Raw genomic sequence first — 24,644 nt, forward strand, 5'->3', positions numbered from 1 at the left:
TGGAGACTCTGGAAACATGGAATAGAGACAATATTACAACAAAAATAATATTAAAGTCTGAATTGCTGGGTTCAGGCTGTCTCTCCTTGAGTCTGGCCCTACTAATAAAGTCAAATAAGCCATAAAGATTCACCTTTCTTTGGCATCTTTTTCAGGGTGTGTAACAGAAACATTATATTTCTAAGAACAATGCAATACAGATGTTATTTTATTGACACGTAAAAATCAATTTTTGCTGAAACTGTTCAATGAAATTAGTCTATTCCAGACAGAAGAATATTTGTGCTTTACTCCATTCTAATGTTAATCAGCATATTGTAACTATGTATGGACATATTCGGATATTTGAGAATGAGGGTAATTTCTGTACATGGCTTTAGAAAACCATTCTTCATAACTTTCAGTCCCAGATGACTTCCCACATATTTTTATTATCTCTGTTTAGAATCTAAGATCATAACTGTCAAAGCCAATGCCTGGTTGCTGTATTGTGCTCCCTTATTTAATCCACAAATAACCCTCCTTTCCCCTTTCCATTGGTCAATATTACAATGCAATGCAATGTGGCGCATATTAAACTAAGTAGTACAATAGCCTGCTCCAAGGAGTCAAACCCAGAGCACTCCTTACAAAGAAGTTCTCTCCCTAGGCATCCCTTTGCTATAAACCTGGAAGCCTCAACCCAGTGCAGAAGCTAACTAGCTCACAGAGTTATACTCTGGATTCAGGCAGCCGTATTCTGGGAGGCCGTCCCCACTCCACAAATGTCTCATCTGGCATCTTCAAAACATGTACAGCTTTACTGAGGTATAACTGACATATAAAAAACTGTATATATGTAAAGAGCATAATTTGATTAGTTTTGACATCTATACTCGTGAGAGCATCACTACACTTAAGATGATGAACATGTCTATCATACAGTCTCTTTGCTCCCATTTTTTTTATCCATCTCTCCTGCCCTTCCATGACTCTCTTCCCCACTCCAGGCAACCACTGATCTGCTTTATGTCATATGGGCTAATTTGCATTCTCTAAAATTGTATATAATTGGAATCATATAATAACTACTCATTTTTGTAGGGAGGCATTTAGCTTCTTTCACCCAGCACAATTATTTGGAGACTCATCCATGCCGTTGTGTGTTTTAAATGCTCACTCTTTTGGGGGCACTTTGGTGGCTCAGTCAGTTGAACTTTGGATTCTTGATTTTTGGCTCAGGTCATCATCTCAATGTCCTCGGATCGAGCCCTGAGTCAGGCTCTGTGCTCACAGGGGAGTCTGCTTCTCTCTTTCTCCCTCTCCCTCTGCCCCTTCCCCCTGCTCATGTTGTGTTTCCTTTCTCTCTCTCAAATAAATAAATCTTAAAAAAAAAAAAAAGTTCATTCTTTATCATTGATTAGTTATCCATTTTATGGATATACCACAAAGCATTGATCCATTTTCTCTCAGTGGGTACATGGGTTGTTTTTAGTTTTTAACTATTAAAAATAAAGCTGCTATGGGCATTTATGCAAGTCTTCCTGTACACAAATGCTTTTACTTCTCTTTGATAAATGCTTAAGAGTGGAATGTCTGAGTCATTTGGTGGGTATATTTTTTGCTTTTTAAGAAACTGGCAAACAGGAGGGGAAGAATGAAGGGGGGGAAATCGGAGGGGGAGATGAACCATGAGAGACGATGGACTCTGAAAAACAAACTGAGGGTTCTAGAGGGGAGGGGGGTGGGAGGAATGGTTAGCCTGGTGATGGGTATTAAAGAGGGCACGTTCTGCATGGAGCACTGGGTGTTATGCACAAACAATGAATCATGGAACACTTCATCTAAAACTAATGATGTAATGTATGGGGATTAACATAACAACAACAAAAAAAGAAGATAGCAGAAGGGGAGGAATGAAGGGGGGGAATCGGAGGGGGAAACCAACCATGAGAGACGATGGACTCTGAAAAACAAACTGAGGGTTCTAGAGGGGAGGGAGGTGGGAGGATGGGTTAGCCTGGTGATGGGTATTAAGGAGGGCACATTCTGCATGGAGCACTGGGTGTTATGCACAAACAATGAATCATGGAACACTACACCAAAAACTAATGATGTAATGTATGGTGATTAACATAACAATTAAAAAAGTACCTTAAGAAATTGGCAAACTTTTCTAAAATGGTTTACCATTTACATTCCCACCAGCATGTATGAAAATTCCAGTTCTTCTGAGTCCTTGCCCACTCTTGAAATAATGGTGTTTTAATATTAGGGATCCTAGAGGTTTTATATGAGTAGCTCTTTGTGGTTTTAATTTACATTTCCATATAGAACTATGAATAGTGAGCAACTTACAAAGTGGGAATATAATATCTATGTATCTTCTTTAGTAAAGTATTCAAGTCTTTGGGTCATCTTTAAATTGGGTTGTTTGTCATATTAATTTTGAATCGTAGGAGTTCTTGACATAGTCTAAGTCCTTTGTCAAATATGTATTTTGAAAACATGTTTCCCAGTCAATGACTTGTCTTTTTATTTCTATAAAAGTGTCTTATAAAGAACAGATGTTTTCATTTCAATGAAGTGCTACTTCATCACTTTTTTCTATACTTCATGCATTTGGTGTTCAATGTAATACATCTTGGCCAAATCTAAGCCACTCTAGCTTTCTGTTGCTTAATGTTAACATGTCACATATGATTTTATCCTTTTATTTTTAACCTACTTGTGCCTTTACATTGAAAATGCGTGTCTTGTAGGCCATTTACAGTGGGGACTTGCTTTTTAAATCTACATTGGACTCTGCCCTTTAATTGCACTGTTAAGCCACACACATATTATGTCATTACTGATAGGATTATGTTTAACCCTACAATCTTGCTTATTAGTTTTTATGTGCCTTATTTCTTCTTCATCCCATTTTCTCTCCTTTTCAAACTTATTTGGATAAAATATTTTTATGATTCCATTTTATCTCCTTTATTGATCTAACAACCATATCTAGTTGTGCACTTGTTTTTGTTTATGGGTTTGTATCTGTTTTTCAGTTGGATGCCTAGGAGATTTTAGTGCATCTCTTTAACTTACCATAGTCTTCTCTCAATTCATGTTCACCTACCTCACATACAATAAAAGGGTCTTACCATGGTATGCTTATATCCTTCCTCTCCCAGAGAGCTTCTGCTCTTCTGTAGTCAGAGAACATACATATTTCTACATACATGAAAAATTCCAAAAGGCAGCCTTGTTCATTTTAAACACTCTGCTATATTGTAGGGAGATTTTTAAGATCAAAGAAAAACACAACTTTTGTATCATTGTATCATCTCCATGGCTCATCCTTCCTTTATATACACTCAGATTTGTATCTGGTAACATTTGTCTTCTGCCCAAAGGACTTCCTTTACCATTTCTTAGAGTAAAGTCTGATCGTGATTAACTCTTTTCAGCTTTTGTATGTCTGAAGGAGGCCTCGTTTTATCGTCCTCCTGAAAGATTTGTTCACTGACATAGAAATCTAGGTTGGCAGGCTTTTGTTTCTTTCAATACCTTAAAAAGGCTTTTCTCCTTTTTTCTGGCTTCCATTACTGCTGAGCAAAATCTCCTCTTATTCTTATCTCTGTGCTCAGTATACAACGTATCTTTTTCTAAAACATTTTTAAGATTTTCACCTCATCACGGGTTAAAAACAATTTGAATAGGATTTTCATGGTACAGGTTTGGTTTTCATTTTGTCCTCCTACCTTGCCGAACTTCCTGGACATCTGAGTTTATTACTTGTATGAAATTGAGAAAAATTCTGGCCATGATTTTTTAATTAATACACTTCATTCTTTGGAGAAGTTTTAGGTTCATAGCAAAGTTGAGCAGAAATTACAAAAACCTCCCACAAACCCCTGTTCACTCCCCCACTCTGGACATCCCATAACAGAGTGCTTCATTTATTACAATGAGTAAATCTGCATTGCCACATGGTAATTATCCAAAGTCCATAGTTGAAAGTTCGGTCTTGGCATTGTACACTCTGTGGATTTTCATAAATATAAGATGTCATGTATCCACCACAGTAGTATCATACAAGAGAGTTTCACTGCCCTAAAGATGCTTGCGCTCTGCTAGTTTTATCCTTCCCTTCCTGGGACGGAACCACTAGAAACCACTATTCTTTTTACTGTCTCCACAGTTTTGCCTTTTCCAGAACTCCACATAGTTGGAATCATACAGTACGTAGGTTTTTCAGCTTGGCTTCTTTCACTTAGTAATATGCATTTAAGTTTTTTCCATGTCTTTTCATGGCTTGATAGTGCATTTGTTCTTAGTGCTGAATAACAAGTCCATTGTCTGGATGCATGACAGCTTAGGTATTTATTCACCTACTGGTGGTTTCCAGTGTTGGGAAATTGTGAATAAAGCTTCTATAAACATCTGTGTGAGGGTTTTTGTGTGAAGCTAAGTTTTTAATTCATTTGGGTAAACATCAAAGGGGACAAATGCTGGACTATATGGTAACAGTATGTGGAGTTTTGTAAGAAACCACCCACCTGGGGTGCCTGGGTGGCTCAGTCATTGGGTGTCTGCCTTCGGCTCAGGTCATGATCTCAGGGTCCTGGGATGGAGCCCCACGTCGGGCTCCCTGCTCGGCGGGAAGCCTGCTTCTCCCTCTCCCACTCCCCCTGCTCATGTTCCCTCTCTCGCTGTGCCTCTCTCTGTCAAATAAATAGATAAAATCTTTTAAAAAAAAGAAAAAGAAAAGAAAAGAAACCACCCACCTGTCTTTTAGTGGGTGTACCATTTTTTCATTCCCACCAGCAACAAATGAGAGTTTGTGTTGCTCCACATTCTCGCCAGCATTTGTGGTTGCCAGTGTTTTGGATTTTGGCTACTGTTTGGTGTGTAATGGTATCTCTTTGTTGTTTTAGTTCTCGATTTCCCCCTGACGGGATGTTGAGGGGGTTGAGATGTTGAGATGCTTACTTCCCATCTGTATATCTTCTTTGGGGAGGTGTGTGTTCAGCTCCTTTGCCCATTTTTAAATCAGGTTGCTCATTTTCTTAGAGGTGAGTTTTCAGAGTTCTTTGTGTATTCTGAACAACAGTCCTTTAACAGTTGTGTCTTTTGCAAATATTTTCTCCCAGTCTGTGGCTTGTCTTCACATTTTTTTGAGCCATTATTTTTCAAATAGTTTCCCTGTACTTACCCCCTCTCTTTTGGGGATTCTCTGTTACATGTATCTTAAAACATGTGAAGTCATCCCAGGGCTGGGGAGATCCATTTTTTCTGTTTATATTGAAGTTTGGATGATTCCTTTTCTCTTATCACATCCTCATATTTACTTATCTTTTCTTCAGCAACATTTTAATCTGCTATTAATTTCCTCCAGTGTACTTTTCATCTCAGACTTTGTACGTTTTTTATCTAAAAGTCTCAGTAGCACCTTTTTCATATCTTCCATATCTCCTTCATATGCTCATTCTTTTCTTTACCTTCTTGAATATACAGAATCTATTTATAATAACTCTTAATTTTTATGCTTATTAATTCTACCATCTGTGTCATTTCTGTCTCTTTCTTTTGATTAATTTTTCTCATTATAGGCTGCATTTTCTTGCTTCTTTGACTGACTAGTTATTCTGGATGAGAAGCCAAACTTTGTGAATTTCACCTTATTGAGTGATGGGTATTTTTATATTCCTTTAAATATTCTTGAGCTTTATTCCAAGGTGCAGTTAAGTTACTAATAAACAGTTTAATCCTTTCAAGGCTCTATTTTAACCTTTATTAGGTGGAACCAGAACAGCTTTTAGTGTGGAACCAACTCAACCCTTCTGAGTACTTTGATGTCCATGCATTACAAGGTTTCTCTATGCTCTCTAGAAGAACGTGAAGCCTTCCTAGCCCTGCGCAAGCTTTGTGAATTGTTTTGTCTTTCCCTTTCTAGTAGGACTTTCCCTGGCCTCAAATAGTCTTCTAAGATGCATTCACTGATCAGTATCAGCTGAAGACCCAGATGGAGCCTTGAGATCTCCAAAACTCATTCTCTCTGCATCTCTCATTTTATGTGTAGCTCTCTCCACTCCAATATTCTGCCCTGCAAATTTCAGCCATGTTGGCTTAAAAAAATTTTGAAGTCTATCTCTCCAACTGGATTCTACCAATTTTCCCCTTTCCTGTGCTATGGCATGAAAAGTCTCTTGAGGCAGTAAGGCAGGACAATCATAAGTACTTACTTTTTTTCTCCTCTATTATGGATGAGTACCCTCTGCTGTCTACGTGTCCTATCTCTGCAATCCATTGTTTGAATTGTTTTGTCCAACTTTGGTTATTTACCATTGATGGGCAAATCCAGTCTCATTGCTCCATTAGGAACAGAAGCAGAATTCTGGTACTTTTTAATGTAAAACAAAACAAAAAAAACAAATCTCTGTTGTTTATTTGTTCCTCATACCATGGCTTGGGCAGGGAGGCTGAAAGACACTAAAAAAGCTCCTTAGACTTAGAGCATCTTGGGGCAGCCACAGAAGCTAGAGTCTGTAGCTGCCCCAACACAAAAGATCTTGACCAAAAGCAGGCACCTGGGATTGGTTCTCATCAAAGCGTCCTTGCCCAGTCAACCAAAAGAACATTCAGCTAGTACAGCTGAGGGTCGGTGCTCTTCTACCATCTTATAAGAAATAAAGCTCTAAGAAATGGCTAAAATGGGGGTCAGTGCAGGCAGTGCCTTGGGGGAACAGACAAAGCAGGGCACGACGGCTTCCAGGCTAGGGTGGTCCCCAAGATAGTCTCCGGCACCCTGACTTCTTCTGAGAGGGGCTTTGTATGCCCTAGATGAAGCCCAGCATCAATCCTGGCTTTCGGGCTTCAGGAGGCACCAGTTATCCTCTGCCTTCCCCCATCAGGATCCAGAAACCCTGGGTCTTGCTTGCCAGGACCAGGTTGCCGTAGTTGAGGAGAAACAGGACCGGAGGCTGTCTGCCTCTTTATCCGGCAGCAAAACCAGAGTTAATGCTGCCATGACAGACAGACACTCTGTCATCACCAGCACATTCATCTATCAGTCACTTTTAAAATAATACATGTGAATTGTCCAAAATGCAAAGGAATATAACGCTAGACATTAAAAGCATCCTCAGACACAAAAACATTGCTCAGATATTGTTTTACAGACTTCCCGTCTTATACTGGAACAGATAGGCTTTTGTAAATCTATGTGTGTGTATCTGCACATGTACGCACACACACATTTACACACACACATTCTTTTCTATTTTTTTCACTCACCTTGTTTTATGACTATTTAAATATTTGCATGAGATAACATTCATCAATGGGCATAACAAAATATATTTAAACATTCCTCAACAGTGAAATATTTCCATTGTTCAACGTTTTTTTTGTTTTTTTTTTTTTTAAGATTTTATTTATTTATTTGAGACAGAGAGAATGAGAGAGAGAGAGAGAGCACATGAGATGGGGGAGGGTCAGAGGGAGAAGCAGACTCCCTGCCGAGCAGGGAGCCTGATGCGGGACTCGATCCAGGGACTCCAGGATCATGACCTGAGCCGAAGGCAGTCGCTTAACCAACTGAGCCACCCAGGCGCCCTCCATTGTTCAACGTTTTGAGAATCATCAGATGATGCCGAATTAAATTTTTAAATATCCAATTAAATTGGATACAATTTCCTATACATTTTTGGTTATATAATTTGAATTCATATCTTTTTGCTGCTATGTTTTCAGTCAGTACACAGTGAGTCAATGTTCATATGTCCTAAAGCGGTGAGAGGTGCGTGCGCATGCATGTGCGTGTGCGTGTGTGTGTGTGACCGTGGCCAGTTCACTGCTATATGAATCAGTGCACATCTAAGAGTTTTTACTGGCATAAGTTGTAGAGTTATAAAAGGCCTCACTCGCCAAAATATCTCCTCTTGATTGGTCTGTCAGAAATTTCTAATTTTCCTGTCACTCCATAAAGACCTTCTGAAGGTGCTGTGCATTTTAACTAGCCTAAAAGAGACTTTTACTTGAGAAGAAAACATTATCGGAGATTAGTGTATCAAATTATTCTATTAGCACCCATTATCATTAAAAAGAATTCATGGTCTGGAGGGAATGGGGCTTCAGATAGACGAGATTTGATTGGCAGCAGAACGTCTGAAGCATATGGTGGTGATGATGAAATGTTAGGTGCAGATATATGATGGGGCGACCATGACTTTCAGCCTGAGCAGAGGTAGAAAGACTTAAGGACATCCCAGCCACATCAAAGGGCTGTGTCGAAAGGCCGTTTGCCGCACCCATCCGCAACAGTGCAGCCATGTTTGAAGTCTGGCCAGGAGAGGAATGGGATAGATAGGGTGAAGGATCCTATCTTTGTTCTTTTCTATACCTTCTCACAGGGCATATATCCTGGCTCTAAAAAACAAACTGTTAAGACTTTTCTCAATAGCCAGAGAGTCAAGCAACTCTCGATGGTGTGAGAACATACCAGAACATATATGGGTGGGTGTGAAGGGCAAATCTTCATCTTCCATTCAGACGGAGGATACAGTCATCTGTGTATTACAAAATGAGCTCTGCTGTTACATAAGCAAAGAGCAGTAACCATAACACAATCTCAGAGCAACTTGCTCTCATAAATTATTATAAATATTTTTATGACCCCGAATGCACAGTGAAATAGCCCAATGCATGAATACTTTCTCTTCCATGTAGAGAAGAACCACTAATGAAACAGGGGTAAAATATTGATATACCCACAGTCACAAAACCTTGAGACTATTTCATCCCACCAGTAATTTATGCACAGCTCTCAACTGCAGAAAGCAAATTGCTCACCACCAAGAATTTTTCTCTCTCCTCTCAAGTTCTTCTCATGAAACTATTCAGAATCTCCTTTCTGACTGTTAAACTGCCAAGTTCACACACAAAACTTCCAGACTGGTGAGTTGAACGGACATACACTTAATTTTGAACAAAGAACATAAACAAATGACCCAGCTATTTTGGCATCTGAAGGCATCGCTGTTCTATGTTACCTCTACTACTCCGTTCCTTATTAGGAATCAAAAATGGACAAAAGACAGAAAGGAGAAGGGAGGTGGAAATGAAACAGAATGGTTCTTCAACCCACCACCTTAAGATTCCCTAACACTATGGTAAACATTCTGGCACAAAAAAAGTTTTAAACTCTTGGCTAGGAAAAACGATGTTGAATTAATTAATAGCTGTAGCATCGTGCCTCAACAAATGTGCTGGCCAGTTGTGTGACCTTGACCAGGCCCTTAACTTCTCTGTGCCTCAGTTTTCTGATCAGTAAAATGGGATGATGGTAGCACCAGCCTCACACAGATAGGGAGGATTAAATAAGATATGTAAAAGCCATTAGAAATGTGTTAGACTCATGGAAGGAGCTTTATAAAAGGCAGCTGTTGCCATTATCTTTACCATCATTATTATTCTTAATGACTGAAGACCAAAAAGTGCTGCCAATGTCAGAGAATGAGAGAAACATAACACATAGTCTCCATTTCCAAGGACCTTCAGTCTCATAAGGAATAAAAGCCCCACTGAGGCAAGAGTGAGGGAGTGCAAGGGCTGTAGTTTGTACTCCTGGTTACCAGTCCAATCGAGGCTTCCAGAAGGTCAGGATCAGCATGGGCTGTCTCTGCAATAACAGGATTCCTGGAAAAGCAAGCATACAAAGCAAGGCCTTGAAGAAGGAGTAGGATTTCAAAAGCTGCTTTAGGCTTGCCCTTGGACATGTGGTCCCCAGCTGTGTTTTGTTTGGTTCCTACAGTACTTTTAAAACATTTTAATTGTTGTCAACATTTAAAATTAGATCAGCCTCCACCCTGCTTCAGCCATTTAATTACCTGCCTGGTTCCTGTCATTATTTGAGTTCGCAACCCCTAATCTATGGACTTAACACCCATTCTCATTGTCACAAGGAAGTTTTGGTAAACATATTAGAATGATTTATTTTCTTCATATAGCTCTGTCCCATGCATAATAACAAGGGCTCGTAAGAATTTTTTTTTTTTTAAGTCATTCTTTCTTCTTAGAAATGGATTTCCTAACCAGGCCAGTTTGGATTGGATTTGAAGAATTATAGAAAGCATTACGATTTCTTCAACTTTTCTGTCTCTATTGTTCTTTTTTTTATTTGTCTATTGCATTAGAGCTTAAGGAACTGTCTTTTATAGGTGGAGAGAGCTTGGTACATTGTGGTGCATGAGAACTTAACACAACTTAACACAACTCACTGCAAAAACTAGCAACACAACAAACATTATGAGATGAACTCCTGATTTCACCTTGGATTCTCAAACACAGTTTTTTTTGTTTGTTTGTTTGTTTGAGGAGCTATCGTGTATAGTTCTTCTCCTGTTTATAATATTGTAATATGAATGTCTCCTTTCTAGAATTCTATACCAAATCAACTCAGACCATGCCTTCTGTTTTGTTTCTCAATGAACTCCCATAGGCCATGCTTGATAAGTTCAAAGATACAGGGTCTATGGCCTAAACCTCAAACTTCAGTCTTTGTTCACTATTTTAGGATTCCTTACAACATTTCCTTCCAAATCACCTCAGTTTCACTACTTTAATATTGCCTTTTTATGATCTACAGGAGATGATTCACACCCACATTGTGGCTATCTGTGAGTATGACATTCTCCACGAGAAGGAGCAAATGTGTGGAATGCCAGCCCAGAGGGAGATAGCCTTCCCTGCCCTATGAGAGCTTTTTTGTTTTTTCAGTGTTTCTTCATAAATTGATCAAGCCCATGTCAGTTGTCTTATTCATCTTAAATGCTGTTAGCGATATTATGCCAATCACATCCCCGTCAGATCACCTGACACTCTTGAAACAATGCATTGTATCAAAAAATTCTTTCCCTGTCCTATTTTACCATGACATGCTTCAACTTGGCTATCTTTCCTCACTGTCTGACAGCTATAGGTAGTTTCTTCTCCGAAGTAATGAGTCCAAGGATACACCTCTGAATTTTTCCTGTCAAGTAGGAGGCCTTCCTTCTTCCCTGTCTCTTGTTTCTATCCACCTCCTCAGTCATCAGATGGTTGGGCCTGCGTGTCCAACATCCCCAGGTGCTGAGGCTTCTGATTTCCCCAGGCTGACTCCGCTGTTTGTGGAAGGGTAGTCTCTGACTACAGCGTATTTGCTTGGCTCATACTCTGCAGAGGTACTGGGACAGACCTCAGAGGATCCAGGAAGCATACAGAAAGAGAACACAAAAGTAGACGAGGTGTAAGTGTGTTTGTTCCAACAACCCTGGAGGTCACGTCCAGAGACTCCGAGGAGCCTGTGTACTCTAAAAATTCCAGGACCATTTTTATATCACCAATGGACTCAGCTTACCTTCCCATTCAAGAGAGGAATGTAGAGGCAAAAGTTCTGCCCCCTGTCCAGCTCAGGAGAAGGAAGACACTTTACAGGTTGGTCTGCCAGCAACAGGTTGGTCTTGTCTGAACAGCTTGGGTAAAGGAAAGAGGGGATCCTGGGTGGCTCAGTCATTAAGCATCTGCCTTCAGCTCAGGTCATGATCCCGGGGTCCTGGGATCAAGCCCCGCATCAGGCTCCCTGCTCAGCAGGGAGCCTGCTTCTCCCTCTCCCACTCCCCCTGCTCTCTCGCTGTGTCTCTCTCTGTCAAATAAATAAAATCTTTTAAAAAAAAAAAAAAAGGAAAGAATGGCTATTCTTCTATTTCACAATTGGATGTGGTCAAGTTTTCCCAGCACGTGACATGATGCATTTGGGTGACTTCTTTCTGAAGAATACCTTGATATGTTTCATCTCTGCCACCTGCTGGGAGTCACTGTGGGAGGCTTAGAGGAAGCCATTTTGTATTTTTTATATCATCTTCTAGATTTCTCTTTTGTTTTGCCCCTCAGTTTATTCTCCTCTTGAGACAGCTGAGAAAACATGCTATCTCCTCAACAAATAGTGCTAAAGGAATACAGGTGAGGTCTCCCCGACATGTACTTACCTGCCATGCTGCCATGACCCCTCCATGAGAGATCTCTGTTTGCAATTAAAGTCTATGCTATGCACAAAACAATCCAAGCAAGACACAGAATAATTGCTAGAGAGTTGTGTATCAGTGCCTTAGCTTTCCCAGGAACATATTACTATGGAATGGACTATGCTTAGATATTTTCACCCAGCCTGGGATGCCTCCCTCCATGCCACGGTCAACTGCCAAACATCTGTCAAGATCATCTTCCCACAGTAGAGGGTAATAGGTCCTCACTCGAGTGAACTACAGATCTAAAAACAGGCTTTTGTCCATATAAATATAACACAACCAGACTATAAATGTTTCCCAAGCTGAAAATACTTGCATCAGTCCTGCCTACATCAGTACCCTAATGGCCAAGACAGAGGACAAGAGTGATCTCCAATATATCTGGAACAAAAACTATTAATCATATTTTCAAATCCTATTCACCACTGTTATTATGGGATGGCCCTTCTTTCTGTTTTCACCAGGCCAATTTACTTTAACTCATGTGATAGACTTCAAAGCACTGATAATCTTGATATGGTTTCCAAAAGAGAAATTCTCCAAAGCAAGCTTGAGGAGTTCATTCAGCTCCTGATCCCTTTATCACTCCCTTCTCGCTCGCCTTTGAAAAGAACTCTCATGTCTGTAAAATCAAGAATAATTATTAGCAAACTCAGTCACTCACGTCACATCTATATATTTATGGCCAAATAAATTTATTTTTAAACTAATTTTGACTTACTCTAATATAGTCATTACTGCCTGTCAGTAAGTGGTAATGTATACGGCTTTCACAAGTTCATAAAAATTGAAGGTTGTTAAATTTTAGAGCGAGAGTTTAATACTGAGCGAGAACAATTTTTTACAGCGAGGGACAAGGATTTCATACGCTAAAAATGACCTTTCATTTCATAACAGGGCTCAGGCCAGGATTCCATAGTCACACTTTGCCCATCAGGTTTGAGGAATGAGATCAGACTCAGGACCCATGGGCAATGGCTTCATTCTTGCATGATTGGAAAGACCCAGGGGCCAGGACTAAGAATTCCCATAGAAAGCTCATGAGGAGGTGCCTGGGTGGCTCAGTCAGTTAAGCATCTGCCTTCAGCTCAGGTCATGATCCCGGGGTCCTGGGATCAAGTCCCACATCTGGCTCCCTACTCAGTGGGGAGTCTGCTTCTCCCTCTGCCCCTCCTCCCCGCTCCTGCTCGCTCTCTCTCTCACACACAAAAATAAATAAAATCTTTAAAAGAAAGAAAAGAAAGTTCATGAGGGTATGATGGGAAAGAGGACAGGGGGATAGAGTGGGAGGTGGTGGTACAATGTACCCGAGGCCCTACATCTGTCCCCTCAGCAGCCTTCTGGGATGTCAGAGGCCAGTGAGAATCCCCTCCTGGGACCAGCTCCAAGGTCACACTGCATCTCACTGCAGGGAGGTCTGGGAGCTGAGAGTAAGAAACGAAGTATGTTGGTGGTACTGGAGCCCCTTCACAGGGCCCAGGAGGAGTCCTGAAGAAAATAAGAGGACACGGTCCCACATCCCACACCCCAACCTGTGCTCCATGTAGGACAAAGACAAAGATGCCCAGCCTTTGATTTCTCCCAGAGTCTGCCACACTTTCTCTCTAAAAGGTCAAAGCCACGGTTGGTTGTTTTTGTTTTTGTTTTTCTACTTCTTTTTCCAGTTTTATTGAGATACAACTGACATATAACACTGAAAGCCATTGTGTTTTGTTTTGTTTTTTAACTCCTCTTCCCATTTCAAAAAACATCATTCCTCTTTCAAGGAACTGAACCTTTTCCTTTTGAGGCAAAGTCACTCTGAACCAAACTGGACAAACCATATTTGACTTAAACATATGTTTTCCAAGCAGTTTTATTCTGTTATCTGAGAATTTAGCACCACTCCACAGTCCTAAATGGCATCAGAATACACTTTCACCATAGAACTGTCAGAATATAATACAGCCTGCGATAAAACCTAATCAGTAAATAAAGTAACAAAACCACTTCCTTTTCAAAGGGGGCAGCGCCGTCACATTTTAACATGTACTTCTGAAGCAAGATACTAATATCTTACTAAATACATTCATTTGCAGTTTGTACACCACATTCGCAGGCCAGTACATTATTTGGGGTTTAGCTGTGTTTTTTGTTAACATTTTAATCAAACTCATAAATAAAAGGGAGAAGTTTGGCCAGTTGGGAAGGCGCTGAAGTACAACTGTATGCCCAGCACATCTTGATGATATCTCTGGAATATACTAAAATATTGCCGAAGAATTGTGGGTTACGGCAAGTAGATTGTGACCACTTACTCAATATTAAGGGAGTGAATTTCCAGATGGGGATTTTTCTTTCTCTGTTTTCTGCTATAAATGGGTATCTTGTTCCTTATACTCCTTCTCTCTTGACCCAGCTTCTGAAACCGCATAATCAACAGTGTATCTTTCCTCACGTTGCTTTCCATTTATAAATCTTTCAACTCGGTGTATTTCTCAAGGTGGCTCTATGTGTCTCTTGCTTTGTTCAAGGCACACAACAGCATTCATTTTATACACGGAGCAGACAAACAAAACATGAGATGGGGTCCGTTCTCTTCTAAAAGGTCACGTTACATCTTGGTTCAATAAAATGGAGACAATTCTTTTCAAAGAATGATTTTGTTCTGCATATTAGGTTTGGAACATGCATACACATAATAAGAAAAAAATACAGTAATGAAAATAAATGTTTCTGGAATGCTATAAGATGTTTTTGGAAGCCTTATCTTTGTTTTCCATACTGACCTTTTCAGAAAGGCACTGAACTCACAGGGCTCTTCTTAAGAGCCATCAGTAGAAATTGCACGTCCACCCCGTAGCCCAGGGGTAGGTACCCCCTGAGATCCACCAGAATTCATACCCCACTCGCTATCCTCATGCTTGTTCTATTGAAAAGGCAGTCTTCAAAATTTCCGGGTTGACAGCTATTGCTTAGCTAATTTTTTAATCATTTTGAGAGTTACAGTTTCTGTCATTAGTAGGGCAAACTGACAAATTATCAACGACATATTTATGCTATCAGTGGCATCCCTTGGCAGCCAAGATGCTGGAAAACATACTTGAGCAGTAACATGCATAGTACGCATGAGTTCACCATCTGGTTGTTTGGGTTCAATGCCGGAGAGTTCTTTTGCTTGAATGAGGCAGGGTTGAAACCGTGGCTGGTTCAGTGAAATCTCACTTAAGTCAATTTTCTATTGCATGTTAATGTAATATTTCCCCCCATGGAAGACTATGCTGCTTCCTAACAAAAAGGCAGAGAAAAAAGAAAAAAAGAGAGAGCGAGAGAGAAAGGAAGTGAATCCTGTTTATATGGCTGCTCTCAGACTTCTTGGGGGAGGTAAGCCTGAGTCACCAGGAAAACTGTGTGCACCTTCCCAAATGTCCATTCCCTCAAAGCTATGACTAGGTCTAAAAATATCAACCACACATATGAATCATATCACATTTGCCATCTTATAAGTGGTATTCTTTCTTTAGACTACTGTCACTTGCCAACAGTAATAATTTTGCTAATATTCAAATAAGTTACATATCAAGTAAAATGATTTGCATGTGCTACTGACTTGCTTTATGTCCAGGCCTTTAGCTATTCTTAAATTCTGGAAGAATAGGGAACATATTGTCCACTTACAGTAGAAGTACAGCAGAGTGGTTAACAGCATGGACCATCATGTCAGAATTCTTAGGTTTGAATCTTAGTTCTGTCATTTTCTTTGTGTCCTTGGACAAGTTACTTAACTTCTCTGTACCTTAGTTTTATCATCTGTAAAGTAATTATATTAATAAAACCTTCTTGAAAGGGTTGTTTTGAGGAATCAATAGAATATATACATAAAACACCTTGAATTATTTCTGGCATTTAATAGGTAATATGTTCACAAAAGATGTTATTATTACCATTATTATTATTATCATCATAAATAAAGGAATGTTATCTATATATCACTTTGCTGTTTTGGACAGAGTTTTTAACAAGAATTATATTATTCACATGGACCATTTCCCCTCTTCTGGGTGGGAGGCTCCCTGAGGGTAAAGGTGCATGTCTTTCCCCTTCTTAAGCTCGATATTGACCACACTCATTAATCCTGGGCTGTGCCATACCCACCACCTCTTCTGGGGGAAACTGCTGGTATACCTAGGTACCACGGTCTTTGCTCTACCAGGTTTGCGTGAAGCCAAACACAGTCCTTCCCTAGGAATGCAAACTGTGGGATAAGGAGAGAATCAGGGGGCAGCAGCAGCTGAGAGTTGTATCAGGAGAGGACACAGCTGGAATGGGTCACAAAGGATCAGAGGGGGCATTTGTATGGAAATCATGAGCAGAGGAGACACAGGTAGGGAATAGCTTCGAGGAAGAGAAAATCAAGAGTGGAGGCAAAGCAGTCCATGAGAGGTGGGGAGAGAAGGGGCAGAGAGAGAAGAGAGCAATCCCAAGGACCAGAGAATGTCTCTCAAGGACCTTCCAATCTCCGCCTCTCCACCTTCCTCTTGCAAAGGTCATCCCAATTTGTCTCACAGTTTCATATGCTCATTCCTGATCTCCCCAATGGGCATCCTTGCCAAGGGGATTATCTAAGACGGATTTCCAGCAAAGGAAGGTGTATTAACTACATTTTCTGATTTTCTGTATTTTTGATGCTCTGACCTCAGGGCCTTGCTGATGCAGGCAGGACTGCAGATGCCTTCAGAGTGCACGTTAAAGTCATGGGGGGCACCAAAGTGGGAATAAGTGATTTCTGGTTATGAGAAGCAGAAAATGCTTCACAGAAGGGGTGGCATTTGAGATGTATCTCAGATGGCAGGTAAAATGTGGGCGTACGCTGCACGATGGGGCCCGGGGAGGTGTCCAGCAGGGGGCGCAGCCTGAGCACCGGGAGAGCTGACAATGGGAGCAGGATGAAAGCCTGCTTACCTGAAAAGACCAGAGGAGGCCAGGCTCTGGGGAAGGTCAGAGCTGAGTTCACATTCATGTTGAAATTTTGTCCCTTTGTGATGTAGGTGCTATGCCGGGAACTGTATTCCCTCAAAATCCCTATGTTGACGCACTAACCCCTACGGGGATGGTATTTGGAGACGTGGCTCTGGGAGAAAATTAGATTTAGATGAGGCCCTCGTGATAGGATTTAATGCCCCAATAAGAAAAGACGCCAAGGAACTTGCTAGCGCGTTCGCTCTCTCTCAGGCTCTCCCCACCTCAGGCAAGGACACTGTGAGAAGGCGGCCATCAGCAAGCCAGGAAGAGAGCCCTCACAGCAGACCCAAATCACCTGGCACTGTGGTCTTGGACTTCCCATCCCCCAGAACTATGAAGAGTAAATTCCTGTTGTTCCAACCACCCAGTCTGTTGTATCTTGTTTACGGCAGCCTGGGGTGACGCATACAGTCAGGAAGGGCTCAGACAAAATGCCAACTCCCAAAATGAACCTCTGCAAAACTTAATGTGGTCATTGCTTTGTCATGCACTTGCTGACATGATGAAAGCGGTGGCTGGCAGGAAGAAGATGTCCACGTGGGTAAGGTGACAATAACGGCACAGCTTTGGAGGACGCTTGCCTTTATGGCCCCAACACCATTTCCAGGAGTAAATGTTTCCATCACAGTGTGACAAAATGTAATAGGTTTTGGAGGTCGCATTTTCAAAAATTAATAATACACATGCTGTGTGAAAACATTATGTTCAGAGGCATGTTTTTAGGAGTTTCAAATAGAACACCTTAAAGAAATCATCTGAGAATGAGGTCATAAAGTTTCATAATGTATGATTCTAGTCATAGAGCATGAGGAGGAGATTTATAACTGACGGGTAGGAAAAGGTAACAACAAACTGAGGTATCATCAGTGTTTCTGTTCTATTAATTATTTTAAAATTACATTAGTCATATACTTTCACCAGGGTACATGGGGAATCAAATTATAGGTGTTTATGAAAGATTAAGAGGGAAAATGCACACAGAAGACATAAATAATAAAACCAGAGAGAAAAAGCTAGCTTCTATCCCAGCCAGTCACATTCAGAAAATCTGCAAAAAGTAATCTACTTCTATATGCTCAGTTCAAGGGGAAATTTAACAACCACGCGGTACCAATTAAAGAGAGACCCTTTCCCGAATTCACGGACCTAATGGAAAATTACTTGATTATTATAATTTGGATTATTATAATTGTTAATGAGAGCCACTTGACTTTGATTTGGCCTCCAGGATAATCTTAAAAAGACTTTGCTTCATTTCTTCATATTAAAAGGGGGAAAGTGGAAAAACCAAATCATTTACAACTCAGATAAGCCATGCTTTTACTTCTGCCTGTATGTATATAAACAAAAAAGAACTGTGGGGATTAGATACACATTTAACATGGGTTTTGAGACACTCATACAGCCAAGTACATGCAAACGAATGCACTGAGCTTAATCCCTAAGAAGCTTAACATGTGGAATACATGTGGGGACGCACAGTAGGGCAAAGAAGGAGCTAAGCAGTCTGAGATCCCGTGATCACCAAAGCTAGGATTCTTCTTTATGCTTCCATTTAATTGAGATCATCTTCCCTGACTAGAAGAAGGTGTTTTGTAGTCCCTGAAACTATAAATATAGACAGCTTCTGCAGCTTGAGTTATTCATGCAATGTTGCTATGGAATAGTTTTAGATCTATCATAACCTAAAATTTGTTATAGTGCTCAGACACACTTCAGTGGATGAACTTGCAAAAGTCCTCAGATCTCCCCCACTGGATAGGAGTACAGTAACTGTATTTCCTGAGCATCTCCAATGGACCAAGCATTATAGAAGGTGCTGGAGAAACCAAAAAGGAACACAACCTTCAAAGGTTCTTAGGACATGGTGTACCAACAGAAATAATGAGCCAGAAATACCTTGTCTTTAACATTAAGTACCAAACAAGTGAACATCAGCACAGAGGAATTCCTGGTTGTGGGCTACCATGTCAGTCAGGAGATTAGAGAGAGAAATTTAGCTGAGTCTTGAAGTGGGACCAGAGGATCCAAAGAGACGACCAGAGCTTCCCTGTCTATGAGCTGCATCCAAATCTGGGCATGAGAAAAGTACACATCCTTGAAGAGGCAAGCGATATTTCAACAGTAGCCAGAAAATGTCTGGTGTGTCTGAGGTATTCACTCCCCTCACAGGGGTTTCTTTCTTTCTTTCTTTCTTTCTTTCTTTTTTTTTTTTTAACAATGCATACTGTTTTCTGTTAGTTCCTTTTTTTAAAGATTTTATTCATTTGAGAGAGAGAGAACAGGAGCAGAGAAGAGGGGCAGAGGGAGAGGGAGAAGCAGACTCCCCACTGAGCAGGGAGCCCAATGCAGGACTTGATCCCAGGACCCTGGGATCATGACCTGAGCTGAAGGCAAGAGCTTAACTGACTGAGCCACCCAGACACCCCTCAAAGGTTGCTTTTAATTTACTAGGATGAGCAGTTGTTGGATGGATCATTTGGTTGTTTCTAACCTCTAGAAATGTCAGGAAGGAGATTCAGGCATGAATACATGGAGCCAAATGCAAAGGTGTCATGCTCCACACGTAAAGATGAAGCAGTGAGTAGACAAGATATTTGGGAGTTTTTCCAGTGGTGCTCAATGTTTCTAATGCATATAGTTCTATTGCTGCCCACACTCCCCCATGACCAGGTGAACATCTGAGAAGTAATCACTGGGTAGGAGTGCAGGGTTTGGAATGAGATCGCTTTGACATCATTTTCTAGCTTGGTCATTTACTAGATATGAGACTTGGCCAAACCACTTGTCCTCCATGAGTCCAGATCTCTGAGCCCAGACTAGAAAAATGTGATAGAAAACACTCAGCTCAAAGGGAAAATATAGGGTTTCAATCAAAGAATGCATGGGAAGCTCCTGATATTTAGAAGGTATTAAAAAAAAAAAAAAGCCCACTATTCTTGCAAATAAGCTTGGAAGCTGGCTCCAGCCATGGAGAACACACTGCCAAATGACCAATGACCCTCCCTGCTGCCTTCAGCACTGACCGATAGCTTCATTATCATCAGCTGAGCTAACTGGCCACCAAGCAAGGAAAAGAGGAAACCTCCAAAACAAAATGCTAGATGCTAAAGAAACATCAAAAAAGATGGACCAAATGGGTAATTGGCTAGAAGAGGTCATATCCATCAAGGAGAAAACAGAGCCCCACTCGAAGGCCATGTGGGGACTGAGCTTTAAATGACTGCTGACAATGTCATCCTCAGCAAGGACCTACATGCTATGCTCTTTCTCCATATTTCAGTCCCTCACCCACCCATAACCTCACTCCTGTAATCCAGGATGTCAATACTTCCAACATCTTCCTTCCTCATTAGGGTGGATACACTGAATGGGCCACATGGTGAGATTTACCCTGCCATGGCTATCAGTAGGAATTCTAGCACAGTGATTTACTTCAGTATGGAATTCAAAACCAGAACCAGAAGTCCTTCATTATCATTTAATATGAGTCTATTTCATTAACTAATTTAAAATCATGCATAATTCATCACAGGCATTGTTCATTTATAGTTTAGCATGTTTTTCCCTAGATGTATTCTCCATAACAGCTTTGCCTCATTATTTTTCTTGCCTAAAATGACTGAGATGATATCCAACATTTCTTTATCAATGGAAATGGGATGGCTCTTTATTCTTTGTCAAATCGGGTCACTGATTTCACTATGTGACATACTATTTCCCATCTTGTGTTTTCAAAACTCTTCCCGAGCCACTTGCATTTTATCCTTTTATATAAATGATGCTTTTATCAATCTAATTGTATTATTTTATTTTAAAAGGAAGGGATTTGTGATACTTCCTCAGTAAAATTTAGTGACAGATTTAAATCTAGAATTTCAATCTCCCAGTTTCTAAGTCCTCCAACTTCTAAGCAAAAATCCAAAATTTGGTGGTTTTTTCTGCCTTGAGAACTTATCTACATGAAGACCTTAGTGGATAGGCATTTAGCTATAGGATAATGAATTGATGTGAGGTCCTCCCTATTAGCATATAACAATAATAATTTTAAAATACTGTCTTAAAATGTCTATTTTATTATTTTTCAGGTATGGGACAGCCAACAGATAAGGAGATGATTTCTCTTGAAAAGATGGTTTTTTGCCCGTGGTTCCCCAGAGGAGAGTCACACCAGTCCCACAAGTGTCACACAGGGAAGCACCAGGGGCAGTCAGGAGGCAGAGGGAATAAGGGGAAACTGGGAGCAAGAGTTTTATTGTGGTTTCCATAGGAAGAAATGGATGAGACATGGAAATCGGGTTTAGGATTGGCTGGTTTGAGTCATTTCAGTGGGCTCTGGGGTATAGGGGTTGTCCCTAATTGTCAGATACCTGACCCTGGGATGATGAAGACAGAGGAATAGTGGCCCTGAGTATAAGAACCTGACAGAGGAGAGGTGAGGGCTTGGATCTGAATTAGTTAGCTGCTGTGTATAAAAGGTGAGTCACTCACCTCGCAGGTGAGTCACGTATTATCTTTAGGAACTGGCTAGCCCTGGGACGAGCAGTCTCTCCAGGATCCATAACACCCCAGAAGTCAAAGCATCAGAAACATAGGATTAATAAAAATACCTGGTCATTCATATGTCCACACACAATGCTAAGATCTTGAAATACCTTATCTTACATACAATTTCCATGATGTCATTTGGCAGATCTTGAAATGCCTATTTTATAGATAGGGACCTGAGATTTGGAGACCAAAGGAACTTGGTTTGGATCACACAGCTAATAAGTGGGGAGATGGGAATTTCACCCCCAACCCTCCACCCCCCACCTGCAGCTGAGCTACAGGCTCATGCTTTTAACCATGACATTGCAGAATCTATTCAGAGAATTCAGGAAATATCAATGATGACTTTAATTTTTCCATGTTTTCCATTAGCCCCCAGATCACATCCAGGTTATCACATTCCTAAGCTGATCAATTAGATCAGTTTGTGTTCAGGTAACATAGTTTAGAATCTGCCGGGTAGATGGAGGAAGAGTTGGGAATTAAGAATAAAAGACTAAGAAATATGAGACAAGTCTCTCGACTTAGGAGCTTTTATAGTCAAACCCCAAAGTGAGACTTCTGACATCTAGTTTTCCTTTTATTGTAAATTCTGTCTCTTTTCGGACATATCCTGAATGTTGTCTCTAACTCCAGCTGCAGAGCACTGTGACTGGATGTCCAGGAAAAGGAGCATAATCTCCAAATTTCAAACATGAGGTTCTAGCTCACAAGGGCATTGGAAGGACAAGTAAGTTTAAAATATTATGATATAGAGCTCAGAAAAAAAAAAAATGGGCACGTGAATCCTGATGTTTATAAGGTAATCTGCACAAAGCCAAACAGAAGATTTACCTAAAAGAAATACCCAGGTCCCCTAAGTAAATTCAGGGATCTGCTAGGAGGCAAAAACTTTCTGAAGGTGCCTCTTCTGCCACAATGATCAGTGTTAGGCATTTCTCACTGCCACCAAGGTTGGCTACCAAAGCTTTTGGGTTCCTTGGCTACCACACTCATTAACTGTGCCAACGCCATTATGGAAGAGCATTTTTATTGCCAGTAATAGCACCCACCTCTACATCCATATCCATCACACACACACACACACACACACACACACACACACACACATTGCCATAGCTCTGTGGAGACATCAGGTCAACCTTATAGAGATAAGAACTCATTCTGCCTACAGGATCTTATCGAATGTACTGAACTCAGGAAGAAAGAGGTCCCAGCTCTAAGGAGCAAATCCTTCTTTATTCCAATTTAATTCCTGATTGCCCCTCAATTCACAGGTCTTCAATACTGTACTAACTGGCATTTCATAATAAAGAGAAGGCTATTATGAGTAGAGAGACTATATAATTTATTATCTAAACTGACACACTTTTGAGGGTGCAAGGGGTCCCTATTAATAGTTACAGAAGGATGAGAGGCATAACTGAGTTCTATTCCAGACAAAGAGAAATGTCTGAGCACTTAGCTGTAGGAAAGAGAAGACCAGCTCCCTTGACATTTGAACTGGCTTTGGAGATGCCTGTCCTCCAGCGTCAACCGTGAGCCCTTAGCAGACAACAGGGAGAGCATTTGAAAGCCACTTAGTGACCACATTACTCTATAAAGTTTCACCCAAAAGACTAGGCAAAGTGAGTATCAAGGTTTACACAGATTTCTGTGGGAAACTATGACAAGGTTAAATAATGACAGGTTTCATATTCTAAATTTACCCCCATCCCCAAGGGAATCAATAAAACATTCTAAGATAACCAATAACTCGATATATCAATGAGAGAATAGAATGTTATAGAGGCAACACAGGGTAGTATCTATAAGAACAAGTTCAGAGAAAATGCCTCACCCCAATACCACTTGAGTGTTCAGCTCAAACAGACTGAAGGACAATTTAGGAGGTGCCGTCAGAACCACTGGCCATAGAAGAGCTTAACATGTAGGAGGAAGAAAGGAACCAAGAATCAATACCTCTACTAGATTTAATTAGATGTGCAATAATGCCTCGTAAAATGTCAATAATCTATATACCCCCACAAAGCAGAAAATCTAGTAGGGAGCTATAAAAGGTATGTGGACCTGCACAATAAGAACTTGGTGAGTACCTTCAAAGATAAAATAAGCAGTTATGAGGTCTCAGAGGAAGAAAATGTCACGGCTGGCACAGGGTGCTTATAATATTGAAGAAATGTTAGCTGGAGGAGGCAGAATTTGAAACCATGTTTTAAAGATGGGAATGATTTTTACAATGAGAGGGAAATGAGAGGCATTCTGGGCACAGGTTATGATGCGAGAAAAGGAAGAAAGTGTAACACTCCTCACTGCCAGTATGCATTCCCAGAAAGGTAGGTCAGAGGCTGGATAGAATGTGAGAGAATCTTCAAGTTAAGTAGCTTCTACTACAGACTTTCTTTACAGCAATTGCAGAGGAATGATTCAGTTATAATCTCTAAAAATTTGCCATGATCATTGTGATTATTCATGAGAATTAGCATACCTTTGGGAAATAGAATATTGATGGACGTATTTGTACTCTCAGATCCAAAGGTAAAATCCCCCAAGTCAGCCCAGCTGTGAGTAACCTAGATAAAAAATGAAACTGCACACTTTTTTTTTTTAATCTAAAAGAAAAAATAGCAAAAGCGAGGTTGCAAACTAGCTAAGACTCTCTTTGGTTTTTTGCACATTAAAGCCTTACAGAAAGTATAGCTATTTCTGAATATCATGAAAACTTTAAAGATGTTTTAAAATGCTTTTGAATTTCATGAAATTGAAGGGGGTGGTCTTTCTCCAGAACAACATGGTAGAAAAATTAGGACATTAACTCATGATTCCTACAGAATATGTCTTACCAACTCTTTACTAACAACAGTAGCTAACACTTCAATAGTGCTTGTGATGTGCCCAGGACTTTTAAACACTTCACATCTATTTATGGAAACAACCCTTTGCTCAAATTAAATTTTAGGCCAAGTCAAAAATAATAAAACAAATACATAAGAAGTCCTGAGAATCTACTACACTCTGGGGGAACACGGATTTCCCACAAAGGTGGACAACATGAACCCAGTG

This window comes from Mirounga angustirostris, unplaced genomic scaffold (assembly GCF_029215605.1).
Source record: "Mirounga angustirostris isolate CCGP_5_RB_7025 unplaced genomic scaffold, mMirAng1.0.hap1 SCAF_7, whole genome shotgun sequence".
In the NCBI taxonomy this organism is placed as follows: Eukaryota; Metazoa; Chordata; class Mammalia; order Carnivora; family Phocidae; genus Mirounga; species Mirounga angustirostris.